The following is a 22,910-nucleotide window of genomic DNA, read 5'->3' as shown; positions in this document are numbered from 1 at the left end:
CTTTTTTTTTTCTAGTGCTTCATGTTGATGTCACATTTTACATTTTATTATATAGTGGGACTCCACAAAATATTTCTTCTCCTTTAGAAACATCAAAACAACAATACATCTAAAACAGGAACTACTGCTAAAGCCAGTGCATATAACCCGAACTAAAAGAAGCTTCTCATATGTGTCTGCTATGGAAAATTCATGGTGATAGTAAGAGGGGTTGCTGAGGCTTAACTCTGCTATGATGTTTTGCCAGTGATTTAGCAAAATCTGGTAATATTTTGATGCTGTTTCCATTGGCGAGTTTTGTTTCATTTCTTTGCCCTCGCTTTGTAAGATTAGGAAGATCTTTCCACTTATATATGCAATCATTTTATTTGTTAACTCTTTCTTTTCCTTGTTTCTTTCCCAAGAGACATCTACATCCATTAGATCTCTAAGACTCTTTCTTTAAATTCTTTAGCTATGAAATCCAAGATATAATCCCTCAATTTATTCCAATCTAGGAGTAAAAATCAACAGAAGAAAAGCTCAGAATATCTCATAAGATTTATTTCCACTTCAGTATTTTAGACAACTGATGATCCATTTATATAGCAATGATCTGTGTCGAAGACTGGACTTTCCTGACAAATGGACATACAAGGCAAAGTTACACACTCTGACTATGATTTCTGCTTACATATGACAGGTACCTGGGGTTGTCTGTCTCTTTTATAGTCTGAGAATATTTGTATGGCTCTCTACGTAAAAAATAAAGTCCTGCTGAGTTGAAATGAACTTATAAACTCCAGGGATGAAATGAGTTCCTGACTTTTGCCAAGAAAATGGTATGATATTTGGTTATGCTATTAATCTTGAGAAAATGCTTTAGGGTAAAGTATTATTGTTTCAAATATATGCAAGTATTTTGGAAAAGAAGAAGAAGAAGAAGAAGAAGAAGAAGAAGAAGAAGAAGAAGAAGAAGAAGAAGAAGAAGAAGAAGAAGAAGAAGAGCTGAGAATACTAGAAGAGAGGCAAATTGAAAAAGAATAAAAGACTTTTTTTTTTTTTTTAATTCAAGCTGCTTAAAATAAATTTAAATGTCTGTTCCTAGCATCTAGAATAAACTACACATATTCACTGCTGCCAAGAAGGTGAAGGTGTGAAGGTGCAGTGAAAACACCACTGGGGGAATTAATTTCAACCAATTATTCTTCAGCATGGTATATTGTTCACAAGTATAATTCTATTACCAGATACTACACTGAAATGGAACAGGCAGAGCCAATTGGAGAGTGGGTACCTTGAATAGATGCTCACAATAGCACATTCATATTCACTCGCTATGCAATATGTAAATGTATTCACGGTGATTTATAATTGACCTTAACACTTACTATCTATGTGCTACAATTCCCATATGCCAAGTGCGGTTATCAGTTTTCCTACCAGACTGACAATAAAGCATCTCAAAATAAAAGTTTCCCCAAACCAGAATTCAGTCTGAATTCTCTTTCCTTGCTATTTCAGAATTAGCCCTATTTCAAGCTAATAATTATATGGGGCTTGTGGCATTCCTCAGCTCAGGATATAGCGATGACTTAATATATAGAAAACATTTCTTTTTATGGTGTATAGAAATTCAACCTATTTAGTTTGTCAACCAATTTGACAGGGTAAATGAGATTCCTCTGATGCACATCTGATGTACATAGTGTTTTGTCATAGTGGGACAGAAGTAAACTGAATTCTACTTCACCAGCACTTCAGGTTCTGGTGAGATGCAGAAAGGGACAAGGATGGAGAAATCTGTTGCCATAAGCCATGGGGTGATAGTACAGTAAGTGCTTGAAATGTTCGTAGCAGAAGGTGATTGCTTTGGGGGGTGATAGTCAACTGACTGCCCTAATTTAACCAGGGAAGTAGTTCAGGTGCATGGACATGATGCAATACTCTGCAGAAACACAGGCTACATGGATCTGTGCTAAAGGACAGGGTTACACTCTACCTCTGACCTGCTGTATGTATGCCTAGCCTAGAAGGAATATCATGATGGATTTCCTGCTCTAATGCTTCACCTTCTTCTATCCCTAAAATAATTGTTTTTCAACACACCAGTACTACTGGGGGTAGTAGAGGACATGGAAATGGCACTGAGCCATGCAACCAAGACACTCTCTGACCATATTGAGAGCTAGTGTGGTGATCATCTCTATCATGCACCTACTGAATACTGTTGTCCTTCTCTGCCTGTTTTCCTCATCACTAAGTACAGTTTTTGAAGATACCTGCACCAACAGGCTGAATGTACCTTTTACAAAATGTGGGTATTTTCCTATTTTGTGACGGTCTTACAATCTGGAAGTGCCTCTGCTCACTTTATTCAAGGGAGTGTTTTTCACAGTCTTTCCTTCAGATTTCACATTTTTAATCTGAGAAGTTCTGCTTGACAAAGAGAACTTCTTAATGGCCAAGATAAATAGTATTCGATTAAGCAAAACTATTCTGTGGAACTAGGAAACCTACTCAGCTTACCAGGAGGCTCAGTAAGGGATAATAGGAATGGAGATTTAAATTAACTACGACGTTTGTAAGCTGAGATCTAGGCAACATTTCTGGAAAATTAAAAGTAAAGAAAATAAGGCCAGCTATCCAAATATTCTTATCCTAGTTATTTAATTTGCTAAGCATACTTGCATTGTGTTTGTACTGCATGGTGTATTGTATTTTACAGGGGCTTGGAATATTGTCTCTTGGTAGAAAGGAAGTTGTTAAACAATTGTCCCTTTACATCTGTCAACTCAAGGCTATTCAGATTTATTCTAGTGGAAGTTGAACCTTTCAACTATTTCCTCACATTCATCTGTCTTATCCCTCCCATGACAGACACAGAGTCCTCCAAAACAAAATCTGTGACTTTCATGAATGACAGGTTACCATATGCAATATAGTGACCTCCGCACATTCAATTCAATACAAATAAATAGATTAGTTGTTCTCTGATTATACGAAACCTTGTCTGAAAAATAGTGTTACACATTTCTCTCATTCTAAATAGTCTTAGGCAACCAGATGATGATGTATTACACATTTTGAATAGGCTAGTTCGTGCCTAACATAAGATCCACTTGAACATTGTAGTTTTCAAAGTTTGATTCAGGCTGATAATAAATGACTTCATATTCTGCTAATAAAAGATTGTAAGAAAGGAGGAGAGAACAGAGAAGACAAAAGCTAATGAAGACTGAAAATACAGTCTCTGAGAAATGAAGGGAAGCAGGTTCATCCATCCTTATTACTTACACAAAAGTTAAAATAAGATAGGAATAACTGTTGAAATGTAGACCAAAAAAATTGGTTTCTGGCATCTCTCAGCTCTGCAGAAACATTCCCGATAATTTGTACTTCACACAGGAAATCATAGCCACATATGTCATTTTGAGAAATTCAGACTTCTGAGATTTGAAAAGTTCCTCTATTTTTCCAGCACAATATAGCTACAGTGCTTTAAATTATAAGGGAGTAAATCAAGAATAAAAGACTTGACTTCAGTGGAGTTTGTCTGGATTTACATTCTTGTAATTGAAAGTCTTGTTGGTGAAAAGCCATTAGATGTTATGTATACTTGTTCCAAAATGCAAGAGGGCTGATCAGTTATCTCCACAGCTCAAGTAATGAGACCATTCCTTGAATTATTCGGGGGAACAAATAATTTGTATGCGTTTTTCTTTCATTTATTCAAAGTAACAATGAACAAACTCTGAAAATGGCAGGAAGGAGGAACAGCAGCAGGGCTCTGGCAAAGGCATTGCATTTAGAGGCTCTACTAATAAACTTATCAAGGCCAAAGCATGGGCGCAGGCCCTGGCCTGAGACAGCATGGCCTGTTCCTGCCTTCGTGTGCTCTGCCAAGCCCAGTATGGGCCAGGGCCAGATCCTGACGCTCAGGAGTGTCAAGGCCATCCTGATTTGCAGGGAAGGAGAGTTCAGCTGTGTGGGTTTGGCTGGGCCATGCTACTTTCTGCAAAGTTCAGAGAACAGGCCACAGCTTGTTCCACTACAGAAGTGGTCAGTGAAGCTTCAGGAGGGTTGGGGAAGGAAACAAAACAGTTTGGGAGCGGAGCAGTGGTTGGTAACAGCTCATTCTCTGTGTCAATAAGCACCTGGAAACAATTTGATGATGGATTTTTTTTTTTTTTGTACTTTTTCATTTTCCTCCTCTTTTTAAGGTGTGAACACAACAGACTCAGAGAAACCCTGCTGTCACTGCATTTTTGGAGGATAGGTGTGAAGGTTAAAACTGATGTTGATATGCTGTACCTACTGTCAGACTTCTTATACACCCAGATGCAAGAAGATGTATCTGTCACGCACGCCTGGATGTGAACACCTGTGTGGCCTTGGTAGAAAATCACAAAGGAAACGCAGATATGCTGGCCTTGACTCTCTTCCATATAGCCCTTCCGTACCTGCCCTATCTCACCTTTCTGCCCTGCTCCCCCCAGCCCTCTTGTCTTCTTGCTTAGCTGACTCCACCAATGGAGAAACAAGCCTGTAAGGAAGCTAAGTCATCCCCAGCTATTTGCTTCACCCATGAGCTCTCTCTTCCCTTTTAGGTCCATGGGGTTCCTTCAGTTTGTAAACTTTTGGGGGCAGCAACTGCTTGTCTGCATGCAGCAACAGAGGATACTGTCCTTGGCTGGCCCCAAGGCACAATTGGAATAAATGTGAATAACAACAATAGTGACAAACAACATCAACATTAGTAATGACAATAATAATTATTATTGTTATTATTACAGAGTCAAACAGAATGACTTGGTAATTATTTGCATAATTTGTATATATAATTTGCATAAGCAGAATAAAAGACTGTTCTCATATCCAGAGACAATCTCTACCATAATGTTTTGTTCCCTGTGTGTGCCCAGGATTCCCACTGGTGTCAGTGGGAGATTTTTTTCCTTACTTATTCTCAAAACCAATTGCTCTGATGACAGAAATCAGTGGGAGTCCCAATAACACATGGCTTCATCCAGTGGGGTGCTGAAGGTGCTTTACTACCTTTCTCTCCAATTAATCTCTTTACATATTAAGGTGCTTAGCACTTTTCAGAAGCTTCCCATGACATGCAGGATTTAGCCCCTCAAGACAGCTGTCTTTGGGCTCTGACTATGCAAAGCTGAGCAGAGATTTTTTTCATCTTCTTCATTTTAATTGTCTATTTACAAAACAGATTCCAGCAGCTCAAGAGCATTTATGGCCTAATGGAGAAAGCCGCAGTGGGTGGCTTTTTGGCTCTCAAAGAGTGAGAGCCTCATCAGTGGCAAAGGGAAGAAAGTATAGATTATGTTCACAAAACAGGACAAGGAACACAGGGGAAACAGAGATGACTTACAGGGGTGTTTGCAGAGAGCTCTTCCAAAGAGCCTGGCAGTGCCTCCAAGCTCCCAGGCTCAGGAGGACAAACACAGTATTTCATTTTTGTACAGAGAAACATGTTGAATAGACTGAGAGGTACCAAATGACTGCAGCAGCGTGTGCTGTCATTTCAAGGATGTAGTTTCTTGGACATCTTGCACAGCTTTTTAGTTCAGAAGCTCTTGCAGGCTTTTTCTGGGCCTCAATGAAAGTGGTATAGTCCAGGGTACATGGTGTTGGGGCACTTAGCTCAAAAAGTAGTGTGAAAATTGAGTTAGAAGGTTTTTAAGGGGCTGCAATATACAAAACTGACATTATATGGGATGGCAGGGCTGAAACCTCAGGCTGTCTCAGAACCATTCCAGGCAAAGGATCTGCAGACTAATAATGTGATAATTCTCATACTCTGGGACAGCTTGATTTCTCTTGCAAACAAAGAAGAGCCAGCCCGACAGCTTAAAGATGGCAAAGCTAACTCTCCATTGCAAGGAAGCTGAGAGGGCCTCTCTCTGCTTCCCCATCAGCAATGCTGTGCTGGGAGTGGGGCCGCTGTGTGTTACTGTCTTCCTGCCAGGCAGCCCGGCAGAGCCAGATGAACGCACTGTGTAAACCCTCTTCATCTGCCTCAGTACCAGCCGTGTTAGATTATATGGCAGACAAAGGCATGTTTTCAATGTTTACTCTCTTGTAGAGTACTCAGTGCTTCCATTTGCTCCTGGAACTGCTCTGGCTCCACAGCAGGCATGGAGCATAACAGAGGACATGCTGTAATCGCTGCTATCTAAACACATTATTAAGTATGGGCATGCCAGATCTTACAGGGATCTGGCCTTCCTGCACTTGTTTAACTTAGCACTAGGCAAGATGGAGCTTGCTCTCACTCCACACAAATGCATCTGCACCGAGGTGGGAAGGTGGGAATTTCAGCTGCTTAAGACTGAAAACTGGCAGAAATAATAATTTGTCGTGTGCTACACTAATTTGTCTTCTGCCTCTCTAAAATTGGCTTTTTTTTTTTTTTTTTTTTTTTTTTCCTCCATGCTGGAAAAGTTGATAACCCATCGTTACAGCCACTTCAACAATTTTTCTTCTTAACTACTATCCCTCACAAACCAGCAGCCCTACACTCTGTCAGGTTGGTTTTCATGGAAGCCACATTACTACCCCCATGTTCACAACTGCTTCCCTTGGGGAATGCTTGTCTGTACCTTGAACCCTTAGTTCCACCCAAGGTTTTATCTCTGAATATAAATAAATGATCTGGGAGGGAAGATGTTTCTGAACCATTATTCAGAACCTTTAGGTAAGCAATGTTTGCTCAGAAGAAGATTTTTATCTTGTATGTTCAGAATGCTGATTCAGCTTTTGTGGAAGACAGAGGTGAGTAACCTACACACTGACTATGGGAAAACAAGAAATCCCTATAGATTATTCCCTATTTCTTATTTTATGTATGTTCTCATAAACACATAGGTTATTCCCAAAGCTGTACCTTCTTGTTTTTCTTGTAACTAAAAAAATAGCTTACTGCCTCTAATTCAGAAAAGAATCTGTTCCCCAATTTATTCTTGAAGTAAATCTCCCCCTTTATGTTGCTCTTCTGGTCATAGCTTCATCTTCCAGAGTTAATTTTCTCTTTACTGTATTGCTATTTCTAGATTGCCCAAACTGATTCATAATAGATGCCTGCACAACATAGTTTTTGTATTATACAGCATAGGGATTGGGATGTGGTTATGTTATTAAATGTTATATGTGAAAGAAGTATCTGTATATGAGGAATCAGTTTGGAGGAGAGGAGAAGCCTTTGTGTCCTATATTGGGAGACTAATCCTTAGGGCTTGATTTTGTGTGTAACCTTATTTTTTTGCACCTGCACAAAACTAAAGGCATTTACATGTCTAGCTATTATACCTGATTGCTGGCTAATTATGCATATGGGAAGGGAGCTGGGGGAGGGAGAGAAAATAGGTCTAAAAATATACTTTTTCCTTGGTATTTTAGATAAATGAAGATTTTTCCTATATAAAAACCTTTACAATAAGAGATTTTTGGCAGTGAACTGGGAGGTATGGCACATGAATACCATTACAAATACCATTTTCTAGCCATGGCATCTGAATGTAAGTGAAAACATGTTAAATATTCCCCCAGCCAAATTTCAAAGCCAATTAGTCTTGATTTTTTTTTACTTCAAACATTCATTAAGGGCTGGGAAAAAGCTTGCGTTTCAATACAAAATGTATAGCAGGTTATTTTTCTCTTGGCTTTGTTGAGCAGGCAGGCCTGTTTGCTCCACGACTGTGCTATTCTAAAGCTCCTTGTCCTCTCTCAAAACAACAGTGTTAGGAGTATGGATGATTTGCTGTCCTCAGTGCTTTAAATCACATCTACATCAAAGACACTTATTAGAGGAAGAGGGAAGATAGAGAAGAAAATAATGCATGTTGGGCTTTTGTATTTTTTCTTACTTTATAGAGGAGAAGAAAAAAAGAAGAAATGAGAAATAAACTTTGTATTTGTTCAGTAATGGAGTAAGCATCCATGAGAGCTGACCAAATGCTCCCAAATATGTTCATTTTGTCTGGCATTACATAGAAGACATTTTCAGGGGTGCCAGGTGACTAAGTCTTCAAGCCCATTTACTGTGGCCTGGAACAGTTGTTGATTTCCATTTCAATAGTTATTAGGATTTTGTCTTTAGTCATCAACAAAGCTTGAAATAAATACATTTTATTAGAGCTGGCAAGTTTGAGAGCAGATGTGAGATCTCCCGTAATCTGAAGACAGGGAACCCATGGGACAGCAATGTTCAGGATGAGGGCTATTTTATTCCAGAAAGCACTGGCTGTGGAAATTCTCAAAGTGTGTGAGGTCTGCATACATTTCAATAGTGTAAAAAGAGAACTTTGAAGTATTTTACCTAGTATGGGTACCTGCAGTTTTATTCCCTTAATACATAATGAGCACATCCAATCATGATATATTTATTTACACTTGTTTGTGACACCTACCCCAGACTGTACAGACTTTTTACAGTATTAGACCCCAAATCCCAGACCCATAGATCATAGAAAACATCTGTTATTCCCTTGTGGGAAGGGTCTTAAAAGAGTGCCTTCTGAGCATCTCTGTTGTATATCATTTATTACAAATGGGCCCTCATCCTGGAACAAAAGAGACCTCCTACATCCTCTTCCCCAGGCAGCAATTAACTGACCTCATCTTCCCACCCCCTTCATCAGCCCCCACAATCAATTATCCCAATCAGTCCTCCTGAAGAGCAAAACTGAGCAAACAGGTGGGCCATTATTCTACATAGTTTGGGGCACTTAGAAAAAAGTTCAATACAGCAGGATACTTACGCAACATTGGTTTCAATTGTGGAGAAACTGATTTGTATAATGGTATATGATTGCAAAGATCATTACAATTTTTTTATTTTATTTATTTATTTTTTTAGTGTGTAAACTGTATGTTGCTTTTTTATATATCTTTGAGGTCTTTCCAATTTACTGGATAGCAATCATTCAAGTAGGAGTACTTTTATATATCTGTTACTGTTCTCTTAAAACAACAACAACAACAACAACAACAACAAACAGTCTCTTAGAAGGACTGTTTAGCTCCTAATTATTGTCAGAATAAGAACGTGTGCATAGAGGCTGACATCAGCCCACGGGGTTAAATAGTAATATGGTAGAGGGCAGCAGAATAGGGTTAAGTGCAGCAGAAATGTTTTTATCTCTGGGCAGTTATGGGCCACACTGATGAGTAGTACATAGCTCTCTGTCATTCACGTGGGAGAAGCAATTAAGCTTCTCCTTGGAAGAAGACAGCTGAAACAGTAGGTGCTACTGTCCAAATCACTGTCCTTGGGGCACACCTTGTCTAAAGGAGATGGGGGGTGATTTCCTGCATGAGAAATAAAATTGCTTTGATTATGTCTATGTGACATAGCAAGAAGATCGCTGTGGTGATCTCTCCCAGAGTGGTCTTGGGAGAAAGCAAAGAGTGAAACAGACTCCTTTGGACATTTAACTGATAGTACCTGGGTTTTGAACTTTTAAACAAGAGTCCTACTGTACATTTATACTAATTTTAGGAAAAAGAAAAATAGAAGAAAAAATTAAAAAACAAAAAAAATACTTCTGGCATCAGTAATATCACAGCAACAATATTACTGATTTTTGAAGTACTGATAAAAAATGTGATAGACGCACAAATGAAAATGTTAAAGTATGTTCTCCAGACATTAATTAGAGAAACCACTCCTGTATCTTTCATGTCTTTCCTTTCTCTTCTCTATATAACTGTCAGCTTAAAATTAATTTAAGCTAGGTGAACCTGTTGCTCTATCAATGAAGTTGTATATGGGTATAAGTTCATGTATGATAACAGAGAACTACACTGAGTATAGCGTGTACATACACACCTTTGATGTGTGTATGTACACTACAATGGATCGTGCCTTAGATCTCTGAGAACTAAAGCAAAAATAGTGACTGTCCAGCTTTGTATCATTTTCCAGGCAGTCAATCTTTAAGTAAAGTAACAAGCTTACTGACTTCATCTGTCTTGGCTGGCTTAAATGTCTTCAGTATTCCAAATGTCCTTTCTCATCTTCCACTGTGAAATATGGGAAATCAGAAAAGTAGCTGTTTCTAATCCGATTGTTTCAAAGTTCATTCTGAAATCTGTACCCCACGAAATCAATGGCAAAACTCCAAGACTCCAAGAGACTTAAGTGCAGCCAAGATTTTATTGATGATCTAGAACAAAGAAATTATTTTTGCAGGCTTTCACAGTATTTTGATCTGTAGTTTATTTACACACTAAAGAAAAAAAAAAAAAAAAAGAGAGAGAGATTTTGGCTTTCTTTCATTGGTAACATTTTTTGCCATTATACTTAAGATTCTGCCAGTTGACAGATGAGCCCCAAGGCACCTCAGAATGTTAGGCCTGATATTAATGGGGCCTGCAACACATACTATGGCTAAGGAAGATGTTGCCATGTTTGTTACTAAATTCTAAATATACTGGAATGTTTTTACCTTGCACAATCCTATTTTTGTACTTCATTTGAACTCAAAATCTAATGAAAATACGAATCCCAAAATTAGAATTTGTTACTGAATTCACATGGTAACATTGTACAGTCTTAAAGGTATTTTGAGTTTATTCATCAAAGCTTGCTTAAATATCTTCTGTATTTGTGACATTGCATTATTATTACTCATTCTGTTAGTAATATAAAGTGATCTCCATTTTGCAGAAAACACCCAGATCTTATTTCCAAAGCACTCAGTTACACAGCAGATAAGTATTACTGCCCCATTTTATAGATGTGGAAACAAAGGGGGCAAAGCATCTTTCTTCAAGGACAAGAACCCATGTGCTTTGCGTCTTAGATTAGTTGGCTATGCAGTAGGCCATACAACTTCCAGGTGGGGGTAGTGATTAGGTGTTTTTATAGCAAGCTCTTTGTAATTCTTACTTTTTTCCTAAGGTAAAAGATTGGTGCATAGCTGTAATGTCTATAAAATGCTAAAGCTGTTAAAACACAGTTTTTGTTGTATGTCATCCAATTTGCAGTTGGAAATGGTAAAATTTGCTTAAATTGAAAACATATGTTCTGCTGGAAAGTAGGTAATGGAATTGCCACCTTTGAATGTCTGAGCCCCCATGCTTTTTCTGTAATTTACACAATAATAGACCTAACTAATGAAGCTATTTCAGCCATTATAGATCATTTTATTTGGTGGTATAAGAGTCTTCATATTAGAGTTGGACAGGAAATATTTTTCATATCTTGTAAAAACTTTCATAATTTCAAAACCATTCCTGTTCAAAATCAAGATGATCCTAGAGGCCAAAAATTCAGTGCAAATGAAGCTTCTCATTCATCCCAACATCGGCATCAGAGAAAGACCAAATACTCCTTCGGGATATGCTTAGAGCAGGTGGCATTTTCTGAGTTTCACTACAAATTCCATACTTTATAACTGGTATAAACATTTTCAAAAAAAAAAAAAAATATATATTTTCAATGAATTGTTTTTCACTCATTAAAATAACATGTTTGAAAATTTCTGTCAAACACTCCTTTTTATTTTCAACAAACATACTGTGGCTGAGATATGTCTCGTAAGAGGCTCTGGGCTCAGACATTTTCTTGTTCTCTCCAGTCAGAAATGGGCAGGTTTTCTGATATTTATTTTATGAATTGCAACCAGCCACCCTTGAAGTATGGATACAAAATGTGCTGTGAGAAAAGCCTGTGACAATGAACCACAATTTCTCCATTGCTATTCCTTTCTTCTTTATCTACCTTTTTCTAACAGTATTTGTTCAATGTATTTGATATGAAGGTTTTGCATTTATCTTCAAATCAATGTCTTAAGTATTTTATTATGCTTTACTGTATTTTAGGTTTTTCTTTTAAACCTTCAATCTTACCATCCAGAATTTCTTCCTGTTTCACTTGACTTTTCTTCCTGTCATCTTTTTCTCGTTACTATCTCTGGTTGTCATTCCCTTTAGGACAGGAAATGGCTGCATGCCAAAAGTCAGAGAGCAAACATGAAAAGCTATCAAAGGATGAGTAAAAGATGAGAGTAAATATGATAGTGTTGTTTTCTGAAAGCATAATGACAGCAGTTATTTGGCTCACCTGGCTACATACTATGATATATTTGGGAGGGTTACAAGGACAAATTATATACTCTATCCAGACAAACACATAAATAATTCTGACTGATCAGTAATTATGTCTCAGAAATACAAAAATATTCCTTGAAATTTTATAGAGAAAAAACAAAACAAAACAAAACAAAAAAAACCACATTATTACCACCACTGAAGGCATTTCAGATCTGTCAAGCTTTTATGGAGATTTTACTTTGAATATGAGATGATCGCAGGAAAAATAAATGAACTGATATTCCTCCCCACAAACTGTTTAACACCACCAAAGGTTGTGACACACCTCTGCTGATGTGCTGAACTAGCAACAATAGTGCAACAACTGCTACTTCATCTTATAGTGCCATCATGCTTTGCACTCTCAGCTTTCTGTAAGGAAGCATTGCTTGAACATAAATAAGTGATATTCTCATAATCCATCAGTGTTCACATTTTAATTTCCTTGAGCTTGACTTGATGTTTATTGTTAAATTTCTTGCTCAATTTCTTCTAGCCAAGACAATCTGGCATTTTTTATGTTAATGAACATAACATTGATAAAAGCCTCCTAGTGCACCAGCACCATTGTCCATTCTTATTTTAGCTGCTTTCCAAAACCTGCTGTATACCAGTAAGGATGGCCAAACACCATGCAAATGAAGGAAAATACTCTGAACATTGATTCATATCTGTAATTCTTGTATTTCCAGCTGAGGAAGGACCAGAACTGGTCCTTCATGGAGAAGCTTAGAGAAATTTTATTTCCTACAAAGTAATTCTCAACTTATAACACTAGAAACTGTACATTGTTGAACAAATATTCTGACAGTGAACCTTGAAGTTTGCTAGTAATCACCTTCTCTCATTGCGCAAGAGTTTAAACAGCCCTCTGTAAATGTGAACCTATTTATTGAACAAAAATTATTTCTTTAGCTTTTTCTGCAGTGTTCTCATTTTACTGCTATCATGGTTATTGCCATTATAATTAGTCCCATTGCTTCTGCTTTTGTGCCACAGTCATGGTAAAAATCAGGTGCTCTTTAAGAATTCATATTGTAAGGAATTCTTGCCATTCAACCTCAGAAGAATCTATCTTCTTCTGCTGAGCTTTTACTCACGTATATGTATCTTTGATCCATATCTCAAGGACACCCCTGACCTTTTACAGCCAAATGTCACAGCTTTAGTGACTAAGATTAAACATGATAGATCAAACTGGAGAAGGATAATTGCTGTATCATGCATCTGTGTCATGTATGTTCAAGTTAAATATTATTTATGCTTATGCTATGCTATCTTCCTTGTTATATATTTATGCAATGCCTAAACCACTGGATTTCTAATGAATGGTTAAGATGTCTGGATGACAACAACACAATAGTATTCTTACACCAACTTTGATATTCAAATGACAGTTTTATTCTTTTTAAACCTACCGAGCAGTATATTAAAATGTGTTTGGGCAACTGCTGAAGTGCAAAGTGTACAGCTGATTTACTTTACTAAGAAAAAATCTCTCTGTGGATCTGCTGCTTCCAGATATAACTGATCACAACTTGCTATTTAATCTAAGATCTGCTTCAAGCATGAAACCAACCCATGTCTTAACACCCCAGCACTTGACTTAAGAGACCAGTGTAGGGATCCAGTAATATTATGAGCCTAATAGAGATAATCTTTTCATAAAGGTGCATCAGAACTATATTCATCATGCTGGAGAACATTTTGGCATGATCTCATGCTGGAGGCAGCTGCTTGATTTCTGGAAGAAGTTTGTCTATATTCTACTTCAATACTTTCCTTTTTTTTTTTTTTTTCATCATTATGCTAGAGGTGTGCTTCAACTGCAAAGACCAGATCTGTATTCAGACTTCTTCAAAGTTTGGGAGTGTTTGATGTCGAAGGGCAAATGAAGGTTCTGCACAAAATAAGGTTGCAAGCGAAGGCACGTAGCAATTACTATGAGACACAAGATGAGAGTTCCTTGAAAAATTTTGATGCTCTTGTTCTTTAGTTTGTTTATGGCTCTAGGGATGAGTTTCAAGAGGCAAAAGAGTGGAAATAGGCTAGGATATGTCTCTGTTGGGCAGTCTGCTGTCCCAGATGTTCTTCCAGACTTCTTTGTTTATATATATGCCCATTTTCTACCATAGTAGAAAAAAAAAATAATATTCCCAGAGAAAGCAAATATCCTCATGGTCTCTGGAGGCAAAATCAATGCAGTGCATCAGACTGTGACTTTGAAGTCCCAGCACAGACTGGAGAGAGGGCTTGAAGCAGAATTGATACACTGACTGGGATGAGAGGGTAAATGCACATATCTTGCTGACTGCTGCTCTTGCTGCTGACACTGAAAAAGACTGGCAGGTTCATGGTGAGATGTGTGGCACTGGCTGGAAAGGATCTGAGAAGGCTGTGCAGAGCCCTCAGCAGCTGGAAAGAGCCGTGGGGAAGAGGAAGTCCTGAAGGGAACACCAAAACAGGCACGTGAGGAAGGTACTAACGAGTGCAGGAAGGACACTATACTACAGGATAAAACACTGTAGTTCTGGCTTTATGTCTGTTAATTAACAACCCTGGCATGTGCAAACTTAGTTGCTTTTACTCAGTTTCATACTAGCAACGTAAGGCAGCTGGGCAGCTCTGCCTCTTCTTCCTTTGCTAGCACTAGATTTTAATGGTTGCTGTATTGTTACTTGTTAGGCCAAAGACTACTTTCAGACAACAGTCCTACTACTGGCTTCTTGCTAGCCATGGGTGAAAGAGCACAACTGGGTGCTACAGCTAGATTGCTCGTTGGAAGCTGCGTTCCCCAGCAAGCTCCTCTGCATGTTTCTGGAGAGCATGCTCAACTATGCCACACTGAAAAGCATGGCAGAAAGTACTGCCTTTGCCAGGCTTTAAGCTTGGGGCCAAGTCTGTCCTGCCTGACAGGGCTGTTGGGACCTCCTGGGTGGAGCAGAAAGGTGGAGAGGCCTGCTTGGTGCTGCCTGCTCAGCCAGGCCCAGGTACAGCACAGCAGTGCAGCTTCCACTGCTCACAGCAGGGAGGCTTGTGAAGATCCTCATTTTCTGCTCAAGCTGGCTCACAGGTTTTGTGTATGATTTTCACATTAGTCGCGCTTTTTTATTATTGGTACCTGAGAATGGGATTAGCTGTAGTCCCTCATCAAAAGCACTGAGCTCTGAACTATTTCCACAGTGCACAACATAGCCCCAAGTGACAACATATGCATTATTTTCCTCTCCCAGTGAGTCTGGAACAAGCCATACCAAATGATGTGTCACACATTAAGAAAAAGTTTATTTTTATTCTGATGGAATTCCAGGAAGCCAATTCCAGTGCCCCCACACTGACTGGAAGTGCGTGACGTGTCCTAATAGCTGTAGGCAGGACACAGCAAGTATGTAAAAGGGACATCTAATTAGTTGTTGCAGAAGGAGCTGAAGTGTTGTTACACAAATGGTGTGTTTCTGACAGGACTGAAGGTATCTAATGATTTATAACACTAGAAGAATTTTGACATATTCAGCCTTGAAAGGCTGTGAAATTTATGAGACAGATCATTTTGAGTTTCTTTACTGGGGATTATTGGAATTTAAACTAAATTCAAAAGAGCATTTTACAAGTCATCTTAGCCTTTAAACAAGCTCCTATTTTGGGGGTAGGGCAGTATCTGCAGGTTCAAATTGTTCTGGTTGCATCTTCCAGTCCTACAAAAAAAAAAAAAAATTAAAAAAATCAACATTATAAATACAATGGTACAATTGCTCTAATTTGAGTTTTAGAATAATTGCAATTTATTATCTATATGCAGTGCAACACCTACACAGCTTACTTAGTGAGCAGGGGTCCATTATTCTCAATATGCTACAGCTAGATCTTGTTGTGTCTGCATGTGTCAGACAAAAATGTGTTTGTATTTGAGTAATTTACACAGTGTATTAAGGTGAATGTGGAGATGTATTGGTTTTCTGACCAAAAGCATTTGGAACCGTCTTACAGTATTCTTGTGCTGTGCCTCTTAGATTTCCAGTTACATCTGCTTGCTACAAGTCATTCTTGAAATTCAGGATTTCTAATTGTGCCTAGCAGTCCAATCTGAGTGCCAATCAGATTCTCAAAACATGTGACTCAGGAGAGATTTCTCCCAGTGCACCAGAAGTATCAGATATTGCTGAGGTGGTGAGGGAAACTGAGAGGGAACCAGGAAAAGCAGTGGTTGGAACTGAAAATCAACCCAGTGGCCAAAAGCTTTCTCCAAACTTCTTAAATCATTTAATCTGGAAGGCTGCTCTAGCCAGATGAATAAAATGTTATAGCACAGTGTTTTCTTGTCTTTTTGAAAGCAGCTAATAGAAACAGCTAGGGTTCTTAAAACAAAATGAAGGTATGCAAAGTTTCATGCAGAGGGAGGTACCTAAAGTGTTGTGATACAAAACAGTGTAATTACACTGAATCATTTCAGACATTTAAATGTCAAGATGAGGAGGTGCTAAATGTAGTTAATAACACAATGATGTTTTCTGAAACAAACAACATAAAAGATGTAAAGGTAAAATACAAAATAATTAGTTAACATAATAATAAGGCTTAGCTTTTAGCAGCTGCTTTACATCTTCAAACTATTGCTAAATTATTAACTAATTGATCCCAGATCCTCCACATGCTAGCTCAGTGCAGAGTTGCAGGGAGGGTGCCAGCAGAATGCTGTTGTTGGCTGAGTAGGTAGACAAATGTTGCAATACGAGTGGTAGGAAGTAGTAGTATTACCATATACAGCACAGTACCAGGCGCTCTGAGTACTGGCTCTAGCAGTAGTAACCTTGCTTTCGAAAGGATATAATTGCTCTTATGGGGTTGCCTTACATGGAAACCAAAATGATATCAAGCTTTAATAATTAAATTATGAAGCGAGTCAGAGGAGGACAGATTTGTTCTCAGTACAACACAAGAGACTACTTGCTTTGGTGACCTAATTGCTGCAGTTTAAAAAAAAAAAATATGATTATGATAGCTGATTAAAAGGAGCAAGGGAGCTTATTCACATTTGCCAAGAGCACACAGCAAATCAGGCTTTATGACTTGAAATCAACTTGGTGCTTTGTCCAGATTAAATTAAGAAAGGAGGTCACCAAAGTAAGTTCAGAAGAGCACTTGAGACTGGAAGTATGAGAAATGAACAGCGGAACTGAAACAAGAAAGGTATAAGGGAGAGAGAAGCCATTTTCTGCTCCTACCATTCATTTTCATGAGAGGCCAGTGATCAGAGAGAGGGGAAACTTCGGAGCAAGAAACCACAACAACCAACCTTTCTAGCTGTATCAAAAATACATTTTTGAGAATGAGTGGGTGATGACGGGAAATCTTTGGCACACATCTACCCAGTACTATGCAGGACTGCTGCTGAGTCCAGACACCATCAGGGGAACTTATTTTGTTGTCTTCTTGAAGAAAAAATGCTAAAAAAAAATACAACAAAATTATATGATTGACAGTACAGGCAAGATCTCCGTAACATACATAGGAATTCAGGGCCTCACTGTTTATTCTGTGTTTCCAAAGAAAAAAGTGGTAAAATACATCAATGGTGAAGTACACAAAGGAGAGCCTGGTGCACCATTGCAGCCTTTTGTGCCCTGGCAATCCTTCCTCCCTCTGTATAGGCAGAATCTCCTCACCTGAAATTAGGAGGCTTTTGGCAAGGAAGAGTCAAATTGTTTTGTCTCGGTTCAAAGGCTGTGTGAGTCACTCCTGTCTCCTTGGCAGTCAAGAGAACAAATTCATCTGACCTCTTTTAGGTGTATCCTTCAGGAGATGAATTGCTGTCTAGAAATACTTTCTCCCTGCCCATTGTGCAGTGACTTCAGGCTGACTGAAAAACAGGCTGATAATTTTTATTTTCCCAAGTTAGGGAATACGATTTGTGAGGAGTGGCATCATCAAGCCATTTTGCAGAGCTGCAAGCCTATTACAATCAGAAAGCATGGAGGACAGAAGCAGATTAAAGCTCTTACCCTTTAACATGATTTTCCCATGGCTCTCATAAGGATTCCTGACAAGAAATCTTGGGATTAAGGTCCTACGTCTCTTTGCTGCTTTGCCCACCTGAGTGCTAGCTGGGTGGCACATCACAAGGAGAGAGGAAGCCCCTGCTCAGAGTGGAGCTGCTGAGAGGCAATCAGCTGGGAGAAAGGTTGGTCTCAACAACTGGGAACAACTATTCCCAAATAGTTTATGCTCTCTTGGCACAGTAAACTACTGTATTTCAGGTTACCTTCTCAGGGCTAGTGGGGGATAGGTGAACTAGTTCAGGGCCTGTCCTGCTTTACTTGACCGACACAAGGGATGCTAACAATCTCTTTCACACTCACATGCATACACCACCGGTAAATATTTGCTCATTGCCATTAAATAACCTTGCTATGATTCCTGCTGTTCAGAAAATGTCTCAAAGAGAGATTTGAGACATGTGAATACCAGCAAGACAGGTTAACAGTCCCCAGTGCAAAAATATATTTGGACATGTAAGTGTGTCAGCTTATCGTACGTTGAGAATGCAGCAGCACCACTCCTCAGTATCTTCACACTTAATAGTCCACAAGTGTTGCTGTGGTGCTCTGCACTGAAGATTTGTTCTGAAATACAGTCTTGTTAGACATTTTTCGTGGACCTTCATGAACCTCGGCTGAGTTTTTCAAAGATGGGCATGGGAGTTAGCTGTTTCCTAAAGCTATGTAGTAGATGGAAGTTGACCTTTGGATTTTTGAATGTCCATGTATAGACAATTTATGGCAGCTGTTTAAAAATGCTATTGACAGTTAATCAAATAGGCGACTTTCTATTTAAAAAATACATAAAGGAGACACACCATCTTTAATGATGCTTTTCCATTGGTTTATGTGACTTCTGCTATTTTTTTAAAATATGCCCTGGCCATTACAAATTCTTTTTATTGAGAGAGAGAATCTTGGCCAGGGCCCCAAGGTTATTACTCACTCTATTCAAAAGGTACTTGGGGGATCTTTAATTTCCAACTGGAGTGCTGGCAGAAGGACAGTAGGTTTAACATTTCCTCTGAAGGATGACACCTTTGAAAGTGTCACATGCTGCTTATTACTGCAGCACCCTGGATGTGAGCCAAGGTCCCAGTATGGGACTTGAACCCGCAAGTAGTTGGCTGTAAGGCAGACATGCTACCCACAGAGTCAAAATGACACTTAGTAGCATCTTAATTTAATAGACCACTTTTTTTCAATGGCAGCCTTTTGTCTTGCATTTTTATGATCTGGATCACTGGAAGTTTACTTTTCACTTCAACATGCATTTATGGAGAATGACACTTTGTTTTCCTTGCCTGTATTGCTGCTGGCAACTCTGAACAATATACTCTTGAAAAGTTATGTCCATTGAACAGTAAACAAAAACTTAACATTTCATAACTGCTTCCTCTAAGCTCCTTAAAGATATTTTTAAAAGTTAGGAAAAGAAAAATTCCACCATTCTGACAATTCTGGCAATTTCTGCTATTCTGGCTGAAAAACAAAGCAAAGCAAAACCAACCAACCAACCCAACAAACAAACCAAAAACAAAGGAACAAACAAACACACCCCAGGGTGAAGCAGAAACAGGGTCTGATTTGGGCTGATGGGAGGCAAAAACATTTGTGGAAGACATGGTGGTCTTCAACTTTAGAGAAGCTGTGGATGCCCCATCCCTGGAAGTGCTCAAGACCAGGTTGGATAGGGCTTTGAGCAACTTGCTCTGGTAGGAGGTGTCCCTGCCCATGGCAGAGGCAGTGGAATTAGATGATCTTTAAGGTCCCTTCCAACCCAAAACATTCTATGGTCTTATGATTCATGAAGGATGGCATGGAGGGGTGGGAACTTGATAAGCTGGGGCTGAGAGAAGTGAGTGATGTGACAGGGGACAATGGGTGTCATGGTCAACGTTACCTGTCTGTGGATTGTTGGAAGGGCAATGAGGATGAATGGGGGCATAGGCTTGTTGCATAAGCTGGGATGGTGAGGCAGTGCTGGAAACACCGAGGACAGAGCTCCCTGGTCCATGTGCACGCTCTGGCATGGAAAATCAGCTTTGCTGCCAGTGATGGTACCAGTACTGCTGCCAGGGGCTCATTGTACATTTGCTTTTCTTGGCTCTTGGTCTGTGAAAGGTTGGGCACCCCTTGCCTAAACACAGATACAGATTTGCAGATGTCTGGGAATTGAGCTGAGGGAGAGCTGCCCCAAGCCTTCCCAGGCCTGCGGCCCCTCTTGCTTAAATGAGCTTCCTTGTATTTGAGTGTTTGCATAATCCAGGATTAAACTGTGAGCGCTTTACAATGTGTTTGCCCTCCAGATCTGAAAGTTTATTTTTGACCATAGCTAATAAATAGTTAATACTCACATTTGATTAAAAGAAACCTTTACTAAGAAAAAAACAAACCCAAAGCAAAACTCATAAACTCCTTAAATATCAGAGAGATTTAAAAAAATAAATCTATATATATAAATAAAACATTAGTGCACTCAAGGGAAAACAATATCATTTTGATCTCAGAAAATATATTTGTCAGCACTTAAAGAAAAATATAAGCAATTCTGTCAGGTAACTAACAGGATTTTTATGACTGGTGAAGATGATACCATTTCAAAAGTACCACCACTAATTTATCTGTTCATTTGAAAACATCAGTTTGAACATGACACATTCTTAACTGCAACAAGCTAGCAGAATTTTGAGCTAAGTGTAATTTCTCCACATTGCTCGCAGACTCTGCATGGACACCCAACAGCTGATTCAGCTGATTCAAAATAACCTAATATAATTGAAAATAACCTTCCAGTGGTGTCAAAGACTCTGTAGCTTTGGGGGTATCCCCGTGGCCTCCAAAGCTCTGGGCAGGCATGGAGCTCCTATCTGTAGCTCCAGTTGCAATAGTGGGGTCATCTGCCCCAGGGCAAGCATCAAAAGTTAGCATTAGCTAGTGCTTTTCGTAGGTAAGGGAGGAGAAGAGTTACCTCAGGATGTGTCTCATCTCATTCCTAGATCCCCAAGATCTAAGCCATTTTAGACACCAAAGCGAAATCCAAAGGATTACTGTCTGATGGTTCCCATTTTTCTCCACTGGTCATAAATCACAGAATCACAGATGGTGATTCTGTGATTTATGAGATCTTGAGAAGAGACCTCAAGATCATCGAGTCCAACCTCTAACCTAACACTAACAGTCCCCACTAAACCATATCCCTAAGCTCTACATCTAAACGTCTTTTGAAGACTTCCAGGGATGGTGACTCCACCACCTCCCTGGGCAGCCCGTTCCAGTGCCTAACAACCCTTTCAGTAAAGAAATTCTTCCTAACATCTAACCTAAAACTCCCCTGGCGTAACTTTAGCCCATTCCCCCTCGTCCTGTCACCAGGCACATGGGAGAACAGGCCAACCCCCACCTCGCTACAGCCTCCTTTAATGTACTTATACAGAGCAATAAGGTCACCCCTGAGCCTCCTCTTCTCTAGGCTGAACAAGCCCAGCTCCTTCAGCCGCTCCTCATAGGACTTGCTCTCCAGGCCCCTCACCAGCTTCATCAGAAGCTGGTGAGGGGCCTGGACAAAGAAAGGATAAAGAAGACACGAAGTCATTAACACTGATATGAATAGCTAGTTTTTAGTTATTTGACATTCAGTGAGGTAGCCTGTAGTCAGTATGAGGTATTTGAAATATATATGCATGCTTAGCAAACCACATTTCTGAGAAGAGCAATCTTATCTTTTCAAAAGAGCGTTTACACTTCTCTATCTTTTCTTTACTTATTCTTGGCATTACAACTTTCATAAGAACAATGGCATCAAGGATGATATACAAGGAAAACATCAGAGGAGGAAATTTACTTGGAGATGAAAAATTGTGTGTGGTGTTTTCTGTCTTGTGGTCTTCTGGTTGTCTTGAAGTTTAAATCTGGTCTGCACTATTGATAAGGCCGTTAATTACTACACATAAGTAAAAAATGTTTTTAGAAGTCTTATTCTCACATTCTTCAAAAACAATTTTAAGCACTGACCACAACTCTGCATATGCTCAGTCACATAGTGGGGTCCCTATCTGAGATGTGATCAGTACGTCTTCTTCAGACATCTAATTAAGAAGTACATTTGCCAGCAAATTTCATTATTGAGAAGTCACTCAGAGATTCATATAACTGTTACAAACAAAAAAGAAAAGTAATCAAGAAATTAACTGTTGGACAAACATTTACCTATGAGTCCATTAATTAGTTAACCAGGCAGTTCAAAAGTAATTCTCGCAGCTTTAATATGGAAGCTACTGAATGACAAAATGTCTATTTTAATTCAGTTTTGAAATGGTTATGATGTTACCAGTTCCCAGAAGCTCCATTCATTTGATATTCTCTGAAAATCTTAGTTTGGAACTAGATGAGAATTCTAGCTCTAATTTAGAACAGGAAATCAACAAAGAAGCAAATATTGAAACCAGGACTAGTATTACAAAAATTCATTAAGAATTCTTACAGACTTCTTATAGAAGTTAAATTATAAGAGGTAGATGTTATTTTTAGTCATATCATTTATAAGTAGTCTCCGCTATGTGATAACCTGATATGTTTTTGTGCACACAGAGTTGTCATTTCTTCAAAGACTAAAGAAGAATAAATGAGAAGTGTGCATTAAATAGGGAGAAGCTGCTCCACAATATTCAGGTAAGGTGTGTGTAGTAAATGTGCCTCCATGCCACTGACATTTACAGTTATGGCATTAAACAGCTTTGAGACTCTGCTCCTTAGTTCCAAGGCATACATTGCAAGCCA

Source organism: Anas platyrhynchos, chromosome 2 (genome assembly GCF_047663525.1).
Source record: "Anas platyrhynchos isolate ZD024472 breed Pekin duck chromosome 2, IASCAAS_PekinDuck_T2T, whole genome shotgun sequence".
Classification (NCBI taxonomy): Eukaryota; Metazoa; Chordata; class Aves; order Anseriformes; family Anatidae; genus Anas; species Anas platyrhynchos.
Note: the sequence above shows the minus strand (reverse complement) of the source record.